Below are 14,964 nucleotides of genomic sequence, written 5' to 3'. Positions count from 1 at the left end.
ACCTTATCTAACTTTTTTCTTCTTCAGAGACCTGCCCATACTCCAGAAGTCTTGGTTTTAAATGCTGGCTAACAGGGACTGGGCACTTCTGTGTACCAGGGGCTCTGCCAAGTGTCTTATGTGCATCAGCATTATCTTTTCATCTTTACAACCATCCCCTGAAGTAGGTAGGTGTGGCCTGGAGAGGGTAAGTAGCACATCTAGTAAGTGACCAGCCCGAGATTCGAATTCCATCAGAGTCTGTATTTTTAAACACGATGCCATCGTGTGTCCCAGCTTTGGCTCCTGCACAGAAATAGCAAAATGCATTTGCACACTGTAGGTGCCCAACAAATAGAGTCAATGAATGAGTGAACCAAAGTCTCAGGTGATATTAAGGATTAGCCCCAGGTTCACATTAAAACAGTAACCTGGGATGTTGTTCTAATATGTGTCAAGCCTAGCAGCCTGGAGATCTATTTAGGGGACAATATTTGTATTGAGTAATAAAAAAAAATCATTCTGAGGGTCTTCCTTTGATCTGCGTGAAGAATGTTCTTAATCCTGACAGCGTTGGACTACATTTGGCACATTTTGATGAAGCTGCAGGCAAGTTGGCTGAAGTTTCTGGCAGTGACTCCAGGAATCATTATCAACATAATTTCCTTTTTCTTATGACATGTAATCCCTTTCCTAGCCTAACACCCCAATCTTCCGACGACTCTTGATATTGGGAGCCTGCTGCTTTGAGTCATGCATCTAACCTCTGAGCGCAGGCTTTCTCTGGAATGCATTCTGTGTTCATTGCACTATTTATTCGTTTTACAGCAACAGAGCCGGAGTGCTTCTTTGGTGTCTTTCTTTGGATTGTGCACATCAGTCGGCCCCATGCAAAGAGTGGTTTGGATTCTTGTTAGCACCTGAACTGACTTGAAGGATAATTTAGAGTTAAAACGTGGATGTTTATGAGAAACATTGTTCTGTGAATGTGAAAAGAGAAAACGATTTCACATGCTGGTGTTTGGAATTAGTATGAGATGAGAGGGGTTGAGCTCAACAGTAAAAGCACAGAAGTGAAAATGCTAAGAGGAGTTTTAATGGCTGGATTAGCTCTGATGGGGGCAGGAGGGCCGTGGTCTGCTTGCATTTTCCAGCGTTTCCACTGTCCTCTTGCTTCCTCCCTCCGAGTAGCCAGCAGTCCTCTGGTTCCATTTCACTGTTGCCTTTAGGAAGAAAGAGTACTACTGTTGGCGAGTGCGTTTGTTTTGCCAGAAGGTTTAGTTAAAAGAGGTAACACAAGTAGAGTGATTGATTAAGGAAACTCCAGATCTGTAGACTCCCACTCACCTCCCGCCATCATTTTCTGGAACGTGGGTTTGCCAGCACAGCTTGCTTAACTGTCCCGCGACTGCTTTCGTGCTTTCCCTGTGTGGGTTCTTGTCTATGCAAACGGATTTCCCCAGCTCTAAGAACTATGACCTTTAAAGTCTGCCCGAGGAATGTAAAAGAACTGCACATTTCACGAAGCTGATGTAAGATTTGTGTAGAACTTAAGGGAAAAAAAAACTGGAGGGGGGGGGTCGCACTGCATTTGTACAAGAGGCCCATTCAACAACACAGGATATGGCGAAAATAAAACAGGATTGGGTGGGATGCATGTTTGGGTTCTCAGGGGGCTGAAATCAAAGAGGTGTGCAAACTCTTCTGCATAAATCCCTGCCATCCGCTTTGATAAAGGAGATTATGGACTTGAAAGGTCGATTATATATTCTTAAGGAGAAATGCCAGGTTCTTGTTAATGTTTGTGCCTGACAGCATCTTAAAATAGACTCGAATGAGCTAATCACATTGATGACCACGTACAGCAGTGGGGTGAGAGCTTAATACAATTTTATTACCTCCTATGGTCAAATATTTGCCTCATGAGACACACCTACCCCCCCCCCCCCCAGAATAGTCTATTGTAAACAAATGGCTCCCCTTTTACAAGAGCTGAAATCTTTATGATGTTTGGGAACGCTGGAACCAAAGGGTAAACAGCTTATTTGAATCTTGTCTTTCATCCAGGAATGCTCACCAGTTGATTTTCCCCCTTTCTTTATCACTAACTATGCCCAAGGCATGTTCTAGAAAACTAACATTGGCAGGAATTCTGTTCACGCTTCCCAGTGTTATTCCTGGGAATGACAAATGGTGGGTCTTTGAGAATTTCCCGTGTAGTTCCAGCAGACAAGTACCCTTCTACCTTCAGCTCCCTTCTTGAAGCTGGAGCATTACTTCAAAGGCTTAAATCTCTGATAGAAAGAGGTGGGAGTCGTTTCTGATCATTTTGCTGCCACGATTTAAGCCTACAAGATTTAAGCCTGACTGTTTACATGGCTCATGGAGATGAAACGAGTCTCTACCCACAAAGTGCGTTGTTTACCATCAGGTGGACACTAGGTTGATATCATTGCTCCGAATTTGTGCAGGTTGTGGGGCCATGTCACTCATTCAATTTCAGGTATCTTCATTTGACTCTTTTGGCAGAGATATACATATTTAAAGAGTGAGATTTTTAAAAATGGAGAGACCATAGTACATATATATTTTTCCCATTAATACGTGGTTAGATGTGTTTGTGTGCATATTCATGTCAAGGCTCACTTACAGGGTTGCATTTTGGAGTTATTTAGGACCACTTAATATCACTCCCATTGTCAAAACTGACTTAGTCTAAGCAGATGAAAACAATTGTGGCCTAAACGGGAATCATCTGTGTTCCAGCTAGCTTTCAGAATTAGGAAGGCCTACTTGATTCATATGTAACTTCTAAAATTTTGTTTGGCTTGTTAATCATGCTTAAATTCTATCAAAGGAAACATTGCTTTTGCACCATTATAAGCCTCCTTTCAAATTGTTCTCATACTTTTGGAGCCATATTAGTCACCATTGTACTATACTGACAGTCGGACTTAGAGTCACGTATCGTGGTAGGTCTAAGAAGTAATAGAAGCTGCTTCCTTCACTCAGGACCCTGAATCCACGTGAATAAATAAGTAGAATAAAATGTGGAAAGTACCTTAGAGTATGTATGTGTAGGGCTACGTGGGTCACAAAAGAACAGTCAGTGCTAACTGGGCTGGAGATGACCAGGAAGGTCTGTAGGAGGTGAGGCTTGAGCTGAGCTTTGGGAAGATATGTAGATGTTCACCGGTAAGCAGAGGGAAAGAGCTTTAGAGAGAGAGAGATCTGGATCTAGGCCCTACATAAAACTCTTTCTCTTACTGGCCGTGTGACTTTGTAAGAGCCACTTCACCATTTTGGCCAAATTTTCTCACCTGTAAACCGTAATACCTGCCTTGCAAAATTGCCAGAAAGATTATATGAGAGCTATACGGCAAAGTGCTTTGACAACTGGAAAATAGTCTTCAGATGTAATATATTCTTAGGGCACTGAATGCTTTTCTTTTTAAAAAAAAATTTTTTTTGAACGTTTATTTATTTTTGGGACAGAGAGAGACAGAGAATGAACGGGGGAGGGGCAGAGAGAGAGGGAGACACAGAATCGGAGACAGGCTCCAGGCTCTAAGCCATCAGCCCAGAGCCTGACGCGGGGCTCGAACTCCCAGACCGCGAGATCATGACCTGGCTGAAGTCGGACGCTTAACCGACTGCGCCACCCAGGCGCCCCCACTGAATGCTTTTCTAACTTTCAAAAGATCTTTGAAGATAACTGTGCTTATATGATGTGTGTGTGTGTGTGTGTGTGTTTATATAAAGTGTGACTGAGGCTGTGTTTGTTAAGTTAGGTTAAACTGTTGTCGAAAGTAGACCCAAATATGTATTATGGTTTCACACAATAGGAGTTAACTTCACACTCATGTGAGGGTCCAAGGCCAGTGTTCCTGGTCAGTGAGTGGCTTTCCTCCAAAGTGTTTCTGGCTGTGTATCCGAAAAGAAAAGGAAAGAGATTCGGGGTAAACGTCCAGCAGTGTTTATCACTGCGGGTAGATGCCTTTGTCTAATATATGTGCACACTTCAAGAAGCATGTGGACGTCTACCCAGAGCAGAAATCAGTACAAACAAGAATAATAAAAGCTCCTCTTTTACAAAAACAGCAATGCGTATTGGGTTTAGGAAAGATGAAAACCAGGGAAAATGGCCCCAGCAGAGAATGTCTTTTCCTATTTTGTATGTCATGGCACTGAATCAGCCGGTGAAAGAGATGGATGCCAAGAGGGAGAGAATGGTAGGTGGGAGGCTTTCCGCAACCTCATCTTTCCGAGTTTTATCACCGTCCTCTCTCCGCTTTCATGTGCCCTCCTAACATCTATTTCTGTTGGTCCATTGCTACTTGAGAAAGTCTCTCCTGTCTCCCCCTCCTTCAGAAGGCCCTGACCACCCAGGGCTTTAATGGCAAGAAAAGATCATGTCTTTTCCTCTCCACATGATGAGTATACCAGATGAGCACAATTCCCAGGAATATCAGTTGTTTAAAAGCCTCACTAGATTACTCCATCTAAGACAAAGGAAAGAATGGGTAGAGTTCTTGGATCTGCTTACGTTGTGATACACCTACTACCTTTAGCATGCAGAGATCTCTGAAAGAGACTCCAGATTCTTGTATTGCTCAATGCCTCACCCCATATTGAGAGTGGAAAAGAAGACAAAAGCTACAACTTGCAGAAGGAAGGGGGAAACCCACAAAGAAGCCAACCTGACATTTATCAGTATGAGCTCTTTTGTTTTGGTGACATAACACACCATGTCAGTTCCTGGCACGCTTATTTTCTGGCTTGCCTCGAGTAGCAACAATGCCAGTTACTAGAAATACAGAAGCTATAAATGGCAACTGATAATATTATGCATATTTTTAATGACTTGAAAAAGTGTTTTCGGAAAGCTGCCTTGAAGGCTCTAGTTTCAGTTCTGTAAATCAAGGGGTGATAAGATTAAGCCGTGTAAATCTATGCCTTCTTGGGCTGGGATACCTCCAGCATCTGCCCAAGATTCTGGCTGAGTGTTAGGCAGCCTCTGGCCTTGTCTTTGAAACAGAAATTTGGGGGAAGCCCCAGAGGTGGGGGAAGGGCTGGACTAGTCCCGAACTGCCACCAGGATTCAGTCGCTATGGGTATTGGCCTCCACAGACTGGATCAGTTTGGAGGCCATTTGGCACTGTGGGCTGGGATGAATTCAGCACTGGAATGTCATTGTTGACCCTGACTATACACGAAGATGAGAATTAATCAAGAGTGCTTGCCTTCAAATATTACATATCAAACCCTGGTCAAAATGTGGCTAACGGTGGCATCAATGTCTTCATTTATGTTTGATATTTTGGTTTTTCTCCAGAACCCAGAAATATGCATTTCCGTAGTAAACTTTTTGATGTGGAGAACCTTCTCAAAGCATATGAGAGTCCAAATCTCTGTTTTGAGAGTTAGTGGGAAGTATCAAAAAGTTCTGGCCTTGACCAAAGTAGCCTCTTACTATCTTGAAAGTGAATCTGTGGCCTAAATGCCACCTTTGATTAAGTTGATACCGTAGGTTGTGTTAGTTAGGGTTTCCAACCAACTGACATTCTTGCTCTGCTTCTGTGTGACCACCTCTGATAGCATTGATATGATTTCTTTTTTAAAGGATCGTTAGGATACCACTCCTCAGGGTGCTGGGTGGCCCAGTGGGTTAGGTGTCTGACTTTGGCTCAGGTCATGATCTCATGGTTTGTGAGTTCGAGCTCCACATCAGGCTCACTGCTGTCAGCACTGAGCCCACTTTGGATCCTCTGTCCTCCCCTCTCTCTCTGCCCCTCCCCCTCTCATGCTAGCTCTCTCTCTCTCTCAAAAATAAATAAAACTTAAAAAAAAAAAAAGGAAAAAAGGATACCACTCCTCTTTCTTGTCACCGTTGCTACATGTGTTACAAAGGAATAAGCAACTATTTGGATTTGCCATGGTTTGAGATTATCAACTTTTCCATTAATTAGTAGAATGGAGAATCTAGAAATTTCGGACACAAATAAAATTTCCATCTGGGTCAAATTGGTGTGTTTTTTTTGCATTGTAAATGAGGTAAATTTGAATATCTTGACACTAAATTCCACTAAGATGCTTTGCTGAGACTATAGGAATTTTTGGTTAGAACAAAGTAGAGGATTAAATTACTTATATTAGCTTTGAGAAAATCAGATAAATTTCCTAGTTAGAAACAATACAGGAAAAGCTTAATTTCCATAAAATTTACCCAGAATTGAAAATATTTTAGCATTAAAAAAAATCAAATTTTGTAACCCTTAATGGTCTGTGAGGGGAAAAATCCGGTTGAGGATGTTCAGACCTACGTCCTTTTGCCTTCTGCTACTTGCCTTTTTGACATTTTACTGTTGGGCAACCAAAAGTTGTTGGAATTCACGCTCAGCCTATTTTGCTACTTGCTGGCAACTCCGGACAAAGAGTGGGTGGGGAAAACATTGGAAATCAATGATTTAAATAAAAATGTTGGATTGAATGGATTTAATTTAATCCTTCCATCCCTGACTTCCAAAATCACATGAGAATCAGCATGGCCAGGAAGCCATCTTGCCTTTAAGGAACACTCAGGCCCGCCTCTTTGTGAACCCATTCCCCAACATGGTGGCCACGCCAGAACCCTACAGGCAGCTCTGGCTGTGGAAATCACTCCCCTCCTCTCCCCCTCTGCCGCTCCCCTGTACCACTACTCTCATCTCCCCAAGTAAATATTAAGTCTCCTGAGGGCAGGACCTGGTTTATATCTGTTTTCTCCTGTAGTATTTATCACAGCCTCCTCGTTTTTATTTAGTCGTTCTAAAAATGTCTGCTGGGTGAGTAAAAGTAGTTGGAAACTCATGAAATTCTCCTTCACCCCTTGATTTTTATTTTTTACCCCTATTCATACCTCACAATCTGCCCTTTAAAAAAGAGCATACTAATTTTTGTTTTCTTAATTAGTAAAAAGGGGAAAATTTTTTTAAAAATGAAGAGAAGCAATAAAATATCAGGTACAGACTTATGCCCCAATAACCTTCACTGTTATTATTTGGTATATTTCCTAGTAGTGCTTTCTCTATGTGTGTGTGTATATGCGTGTGTGTGTGTGTGTGTGTGTGTGTGTGTGTGGTACACACTTGTTTCTGGGGGGGGCAGTCTGTTTTATTGCTTTAACAGTTTTCATGTCACTTTTTTCACTTAGTCACAAATTAACATTTTCCCCATGTCTTAAGACATTCTTGGTTATATTATATTCCATCATAAGAATATACCATAATTTATTAATGTTTATTTTTGAGAGAGAGAGAGAGAGAGAGAGAGAGAGTTGGGGAGGGATAGAGAGAGAGAGAGAGAGAGAGAGACAGAGGGTCCAAAGCAGGCTCCAGGCTTGCTGACAGCAGGGAGCCCGACGGAGGGCTTGAACTCACAAACTGCGAGATCATGACCTGAGCCAAAGTTGGACACTTAACCCACTGAGCCATGCAGGCGCCCCTATGCCATAATTTATTATTTAGACTCGCTTTCAGGTTGCAGGGTCAACTCAACCTAACTGAAGCAAAACGAGAAGGAGGAATATTTATTATCAGGTGACATTTAAAACATACCATAAATGAAAATAATCCAAGGTATATAGTCGTACATGCTAAAGTTGGGCTGGCTATACGGAGCTGTAAGGAGGGATTATCTCCGTCTGGACAATCAGATAAGGGGAATGGTTTTGGATCTGGGCTCCAAGGAGAGGTAAGAGTGATAATGACTTACATACTTTAAGTACTGACCGTGTGATACATTATGTTAATAATTTTACATACATTTTATGTAAACATACATAAAAACATACATACATTATGTTAAAAAACATACATTATGTTAATAATTTTACATAAATTTTACATCATTTATTCTTCTGAAACTTTGCTCCTTCCACTTAACAATCACAGTGTAATATTTTCCTGGTGTCTTAAGACATTTTCGGTTGTATCGTATTCCCACATTTGAATTCTGTGCATTCCATCCTGTGAAGACATCGTAATTTATTCATCATTAGGCTCCTTTTAAGTTGCAGAACCAACTCAACCTCACTGAAGCAAAGCAAACGTATCGCATTTATCATAAAGTATTTTCATTCCCATTTCACAGATGAGAAAAGCGAGGCTCAGAGAGCTTATGTAAACTTGCCCACGTTCTGTCAGGATTTTGACACGCACAAAGGAGTAATGGGGCTAAGCTGGGTGGTGGGGCCAAGGGAGGCAATTTACCAAAATAAATAGCCTTGCCAAAGCATCAATAGCCACATATATCCGTATAATGTCATAGTGAGTCTGTTCCTTGGGGTGTATTTCGTTAGGACCTGCCAGATGGAGAAGACAGGAAATGACTACCTTTCACGGTGGCTCTTTCATGTGGTTCCTTAAACAGCCATCTGTGCTACCCATTGCAAGGAACCGAAGATTTCAAGTCACCTCTGGAATCTTCTGTGTGACAGTTCTCCCGTAACGGCTCCTAAGTCAAAGATCAACGGCCACCAGACATTTTAACATAAAACCAACTTTTAATAAGTGATTTCTGCAAAGGTGGGTAATTTAGGTGACATCAGAGAAAGGGATACACACACACACACACACACACACACATAAACATTTTAGCTCAATTCTGTCTTCTAAAATGTGATGCATAATCTATTATAAAAGGAAGAGTGTTGGCCAGACTAACATGCTATCTATGATGAGCCTGTCTTCTCCACTATCTGTCTACCTAGGACAAAAACATCTGTCTAGGACAAATGTGTTTAGGACTTTGCAGAAAGCCCTCGACACCTCTCCTGCCTCATTCTTGCCTCCTTGCATCATAACTCACAGTGCACGTGGGAAAGGTCTAATTTCTTAGTTTCCCTTGGCTCACTTGTTGCATGCGGAGAGCCACCAACTGGAGGCGGCAGCCCCCCGGGCTGCTGGAATGGCCACGGTGGGTCTGCCTTTGAAGTCCTACTCTCCAGTTGTATCTCTCATTGCACCAGGCGGGCTGTGAGCAAGCCCGTTGCATGCAGCTGTCACCATTTAAGCCAGCGGGCGTTTGAAGATGTGCCGCCCCCCACCCCTTGTGAGGGAAGCCAGAATAGAACAAAGTGTGGTGTTCCCATGAAATCGTTTGAATGCTTGATAAGAGTGTGAGTCTGCACCTTTTCTCCCTGAGGGGGGTAGGTGGGGGGAGGGGGGCAGAGAGGAGACTACATCCTCTCTGCAAACATGGAACACAGGTAGCTGGAAGTGCCCCATGTGTCGACTATGGGTCCCGAGGACAAAACAGTTCGCATCTGGTAGGGATGGTGGTGAGGGCACCGGGAGGAAGAAGGGAGGGGAAGGCGGGTCTCAGCATTTCTGCAGGATTTGTCACAGGGGCCTCTCCCACGCAATGTTTCTCTCCTCTTCCCCTCTGTGTTCAGAGCACAGTTGAGACCCCAAATCCTCACCCTGCTGTTGAACATATGTTCCAAATGAGTGGTGAGATAATGTCGCAGCCGTTGAGGCAATAAGCTTCGGCTGTGGTTTTTGATTTCCTCACCGTGTCTTTATCACTTGACAAGTGCGTTGGTTTGTTTCATCCCTGGAGTGTGAGCTAGGACAAATTTTTGCCACCTCTTTTCCCTCACTCCCAGGTCTCATCCCTCCAAAGAAGAAGACAGTCTTTCAGAAGAAAGTGGCTGGCCGGAAGGGCGCTGCATTTGCCCAGACCTCCCAGACATCTCGCCAAAAAAACAAAACAAAACAAAAAAAAACAACGACAACAAAAAACGCTTCCTTCTGGGTTGGTTTCTCTGTCGCTGCAAATACCACACACGGAGAGCTGGCGCTCGGCTTCTGGAGAGCAACCCTGTGTAACAAAACTACTTACGGGATCCAGGCGGGGGCAAGGCTTGGGCGATGAGCTTGACGGTCTGACTCTTGCTTTCACTGACCATCTGTCCCCCTCGGTGAGCCGTCCTTTCTGCCGACTTCACAGAGGAGCCAAGCGACCGACAGCAAATTGCTCATTTTCCAAACAAAAATGCAGACAGTAAGAGAGCCTGTGTAAGCGGGGGTTACAAATTGCTGTCAGGCCTGGGTGGGAAGCTGGGAGTCAGGAGCGAAGCCTCAGGTTCTCTGCCGCTGGAAGGAAGGGAGGTGATCTGTAATTGATGCTGGAAGGACAGCGGAGGAATTCCTGGTATGAGAATTGCCAGCCCCTCTCTGCATCTGCCGACACCATGTGGCTGGCCCCTTAGTGGCCTGGGAGATTACAGAAGGGGCTGGAAAGCTTGCTGTCTTTGTGAAGGATAAACATCTTCCTTCTGCCACCAAAGTGGTAGCAATTGTGGCTCCGGGATGGGAGGTTTCAAAACAAAAGTAGGCCAGTGCTGTTGGCCTTGCATGGCCTCCCAGAAGATACCGTCGGCTCTCATCAGACACCAATTTTCTAGTTTGTGGATTACCCAGACTTTCATTCTTCCCTTCTCCTTTGGCAGAATCAATCAAACAGAATTAGAACCGGACAATTTTTCTATTTGTAAACACTTCATAGAGAAGGTTTGGTTGCGGTAATGATTCAGGCCACTTACCAAAATTGAGTTTTCAGAGTGTGGGTGCCTGTGAGTGGCTTTGCCCTTTTGAAGGGAAGTCTGAGGGGGATGGAAAGCCTTGACCAACCAGGTCCCAGGTCTCCCCACTCCTTTCAGCTTAAGTCACGGTGAGGCCAAGAGGAGGATTAGGCCTGTTCCTATGTTAGCATTTTTGGTCCCCAGGGGGATCGTGGGACCTCTCTCAAAGCTCTGGGCAGCATGATGGACTGGTGGGATGCTTTTGGTGAAATAACCTTTAGAGTTAAGAGGTAGGTTGAGGATTAGGACCCCCCAGGGAATATGACCGTCTGAACGTGTTGACTCCATTTTTTATACAAGGGATTGACGAGGCTGCCAGGCTGTTTCTCGGGAGAAATGCCCCCGCAGACTATGTGTCATCCTGGAGCCCCATACCCTATGGACGTGGTGAAGTGAATTCAGAAGGGGACTGTGGGCTTCAGTGGGCTCCGTGCTCTAATCTCTCCCTCCCACGCTTCAGCTCCATGGGCCACGGCAGCACTGGGCCAGGAGAGTTTGGAGGGAAATAAACCTGCATTTGAATTCTAGACTTGCCACTTGATGGGTGTTGTTTATCTCTCCTGAGACGCAGTTGCCTGGTCTGTAAAATTGTGACAATCACATCTATCACAGAGAGCTGGTGCGTAAGACAAATTAGACAAAGCTTGCAAGGTATCTAGCACCACGCTGGGTATATGATAAGCACCCAACAAGTGTAATCTCCTCCTTTTTATTCCTTATTCCCCCATGCCCAAGACCAATTAAGAAAAGGCGCTGACACACGTTTCAGTTATTTGAGACATAAACCTAAAGTTCAAGATGAACTGGAAGACCAGTTTGAGAGGAAAAGAACGGGTGCCATGCCTAAAGCCACCCAATTACGTCCCGGGCCTGACACCCAGCGTGTGTGCGTGTCAAACAGGGACTGAGCAAGTGACTGCGTGGTGGCCTCGCTAACAGGTGGTTTTCATGGGGGATGCTTAGCTGCACAACCTGACGACTCAGTGTTGGAGAATGTGACGTTCAGGGGACGCTCTCCAGTCCACTGGGAAGAGGGTGGATTTGGAAATGGGGACAGCCAGAAACTCACTGGGGAAATGGGGTATGAAGGAGGACTCATTCATAGGAGAAAAGGGGCAGGGACCTAACTATTGGGGAATTTGAAATCCCCCGAGCGGAGCAATTCTGACCCTGTGAATGACCAGGACTTGCGAATTAATCCTCCCCCCACCATACACACTCAACTGTGAAATGAGGGCGATATGGCTAACTATAACATGTAGAAAAAGAATTGGGGATTTTATCTGACTCAGCACAGGTGAACACTGTAATGTGGCTAGGATTCGAGGTAGCATTAACATTAATAGACGATCCTGTCTAGATCTAGAAAGAGGGAGAATAGCGCTTCTAGTCCTGCCTCCCTGGGGTGCGTGGAGACAACCGGGCATGTCAATAGGTGAGCAATAAGGGTGGTGAGGGGACAGGAAAGAGAGCCATCTAGAAAATTGTTGGAGGAAGTAGGGAGGCTTCAAAGGGAAAAAAAGTGCACGATAACTAAAAAGAGTGCATGATAACTATATCCTCAAATATTTGAAAGACTGTCTCAGTCAGGGCTGGTGGTTGCTAACAACAGAAAATGCCTCTGGCTGTCTTAGTCAAAAAAAGGAATTTGTTGGAAGGTTACTGGGTGACCTGTAGGATCATCAGAAGACCGGAAAGCCTGGTGGCGAAAACACTCAGGAGCCAAGTGAGGCTGGCAGCAGAGGACTGAGCCGCGGTCACGCTGTCAGAGCCATCTAGCAAGGGTGCCACCTGGGACCAGCACCGCACGCTGTGGCCACTGCTGCTGGACCCGCCTCCTTCTACCGATGGTTCTGGCCCGTGCCTGCCCCTCCCATCCTCTCTCTTATTAAAAATCCTACTCAGAGCTTCCAATTGGCTATCTGACTGTATGTTGGCTGTCTGGGGATGAGTAGAGGGAATGTGCAGTCCCCTCCACATCCACGGTGGGATGGAGGGCCCTGCCTCCCTCTAAGATGCACACAATGGAGAATAATTCCCAAAAAAGACTTGAGGTCCTGGGCAGGCATGAGCAAATAAAAAGTAAAACAAGCAAACGGACACTACAAAGTAGCAATGTGTGATTACTCACATAAAACCCTAAGGGGCACCTGGACGACTCAGTCAGTTAAGGGTCCCAACTCAGCTCAGGTCATGGTCTCATGGTTCCTGAGTTCAAGCCCCACACTGGGCTCGCTGCTGTCCGCACAGAGCCTACTTTGGATCCCCTGTCTCCCTCTCTCTCTGTCCCTCCCCTGCTTGCGCTTGCTCAAAAGTAAATAAAACATTAAAAAAAATTATAAAACCCTAAGATGTAGGGCAAAGATCAGTAAATATACGCCATTAAGAAGCAATTCAAACTATTTCAAGATATATTGCTAATGAACAAAACTGGGCCAACATGACAGAGTTGCCTTTGGTGGTAGTGAGTTCCCCATTCCTGGCAGAGGGCAAGAAGGGGCTCGTGGCCCCTTCAGTAGAAGTTTTCTGCTGTAAATAATAAATGTCTAGTAATAAGTCATTTAGTCATAAGCCAATGTAATCATTTCTAAATTATTCTGTCTACACTGTAATAAAGACGGAGAATATTGTCGAAACTCTCCTGTGGATTTTGACATTTCCAGTCTTAAACCCTAGACCTCGAAACAATTCACATGTGCTTGGGTACAGGTGTGGAAAAAGCTATGAACCCCTTGACATCTTCTAACAGATTTGGAGGCTGGGGGTTGGGGGAGCAGAGGGTGAGCATCTGTTTCCTCCTTCCGCACAAGTGTAAGTCAGTCATGGAAGCCAGGCACAGGCAGGCTGGAGGGTGGGAAGTTTCTGACTACTAGATTGGTCCCTAAAACCTCCAGCAGACTGCTAGTTAGAAATGGGCTGGGGGTAGAGGAAAGGGAGAGAGAATGCTTCTGATGCCAGGATAGACTTCCCACCTTCCTGCCACTTCCCACCCCCAAAGAGAGGCACTGGTGGCTAATTGCACCTGGCGCCCAGGGAGCGACATCTGGGGTCACTGATGTTTGGCCATTCCTCTGCCCAGTTCCTTTACTTTGTGTGCTTGGGTCAATTTCTTCTCTGTTGCCCATAAATATTTACAGCTCCCACATGCCCTTGCAAATTGGATTAATCTTAGCATATTTCTGGGACAGAGACGCCCCTGTCCAGCCTTGGTACTGAGGAACAGGCTGAAGGATTTTTAAAATTTCTTTACACTGAGTGAGTTCAAGGAGAGAAGGAGAAGAAGGGAGGGAGAAGGATGGAAAGCAAATATTAAACATTTCTAAATGCAGGCCAAATATCAAAGGAGATGAGAGCTGAACATTTGGGGAGCAAACTAGGAAAGTGGGGCTTGCTGAAGGATGGGATCAATGCCCAGGTCAGGGTGTGAAGGGATTGGGTGAGTCCAAAAACTGATTGTACCATAATCTCAGTTCTGGAGAATGATGTCAATTAACTTAAACCTTCTTCCCCAGGTAAGGGAAAGAAGGAGATGCCTGGCAGTCTTTACAACGTTCAGGAAGTGAAACCCCAGATAAAGAAGTTTCTGAGCAAGGTTATTAGTGTGGATAATTACCATAATCATTCAGGTTTTATTTAGATTCATATGGTATCTTTGGTAAAGGAATTTTAAAGCAGTTGAACTGCCAGGCACTTCTTCCTTGCAAATTTTAAACTGCCTGAGGTTTCTATCTTTTCAGATATTCACCATTTTCTGTTAAGAAAATGCCTTCCCTGAAATGTTGCCTGTTAAGGAAATTTATCTTTTCCTCAGTCTTCGCAGGAATGCAGGCGATTAGCCACGGAGCCCTTCTCTGTCTAGCACCAGGGATCAGTCGCCCAGCCACGCAGAGGCCATTTGAATGGAACCACAGAATAATCTTCAGAAGAAAAAGCAAGCTCACGTGAGTAGCGGCGGCTCATTGTGCTGAGTTAAACACACCGGACGGAGTCTGGCAGCGGGGCGGCGTGGTGTTACTGACAATGGTGGGGCAGTGGCAGTGGCCGAGACATTGGTATCAGTCTACTGGAGCCCTGGTAATTAGTATTCCCTGTTGCATCCTAATTAAATACCCTGAGTGCTTTAAAATTTTTAAGTAGTTTTTGTTTTGTTGGCAGAAGACCTTTAAACCCTTTAAACCTAAACATTATGGGAAACTCCATTATATGAAACAGACAATAATATCTAAAATTTATATAGCATTTTTTGGTGCCCCTGGGTGTCTCAGTCAGTTAAGTGTCTGACTCTCGATTCCGGCTCTGGTCATGACCTCATGGTTCTTGAGTTCAAGCCCCACATCAGGTTCTGCACTGACAGTGCACAG

At 44.6% G+C, this 14,964-nt stretch overlaps 1 long non-coding RNA gene across 2 annotated transcripts; it reads left to right on the top strand.

Moving 5' to 3' along the window:
• The first annotated feature begins 48 nt into the window (after positions 1-48).
• Positions 49-14,538, top strand: LOC125163471 (uncharacterized). Of its 2 annotated transcripts, XR_007151473.1 has the most exons (4): positions 49-167; positions 8,318-8,543; positions 9,626-10,037; positions 14,415-14,538. It is a non-coding gene; the product is annotated as an uncharacterized LOC125163471 (long non-coding RNA). The 2 variants fall into 2 exon arrangements; XR_007151474.1 differs by lacking the exon at positions 14,415-14,538 and having other exon boundaries at positions 9,626-11,224.
• The last annotated feature ends 426 nt before the right edge of the window (positions 14,539-14,964 follow it).

Source organism: Prionailurus viverrinus, chromosome B1 (genome assembly GCF_022837055.1).
Source record: "Prionailurus viverrinus isolate Anna chromosome B1, UM_Priviv_1.0, whole genome shotgun sequence".
NCBI lineage: Eukaryota > Metazoa > Chordata > Mammalia > Carnivora > Felidae > Prionailurus > Prionailurus viverrinus.
The sequence above is the reverse complement of the archived record's forward strand: the minus strand, read 5'-3'. Positions and strand labels throughout refer to the sequence as shown.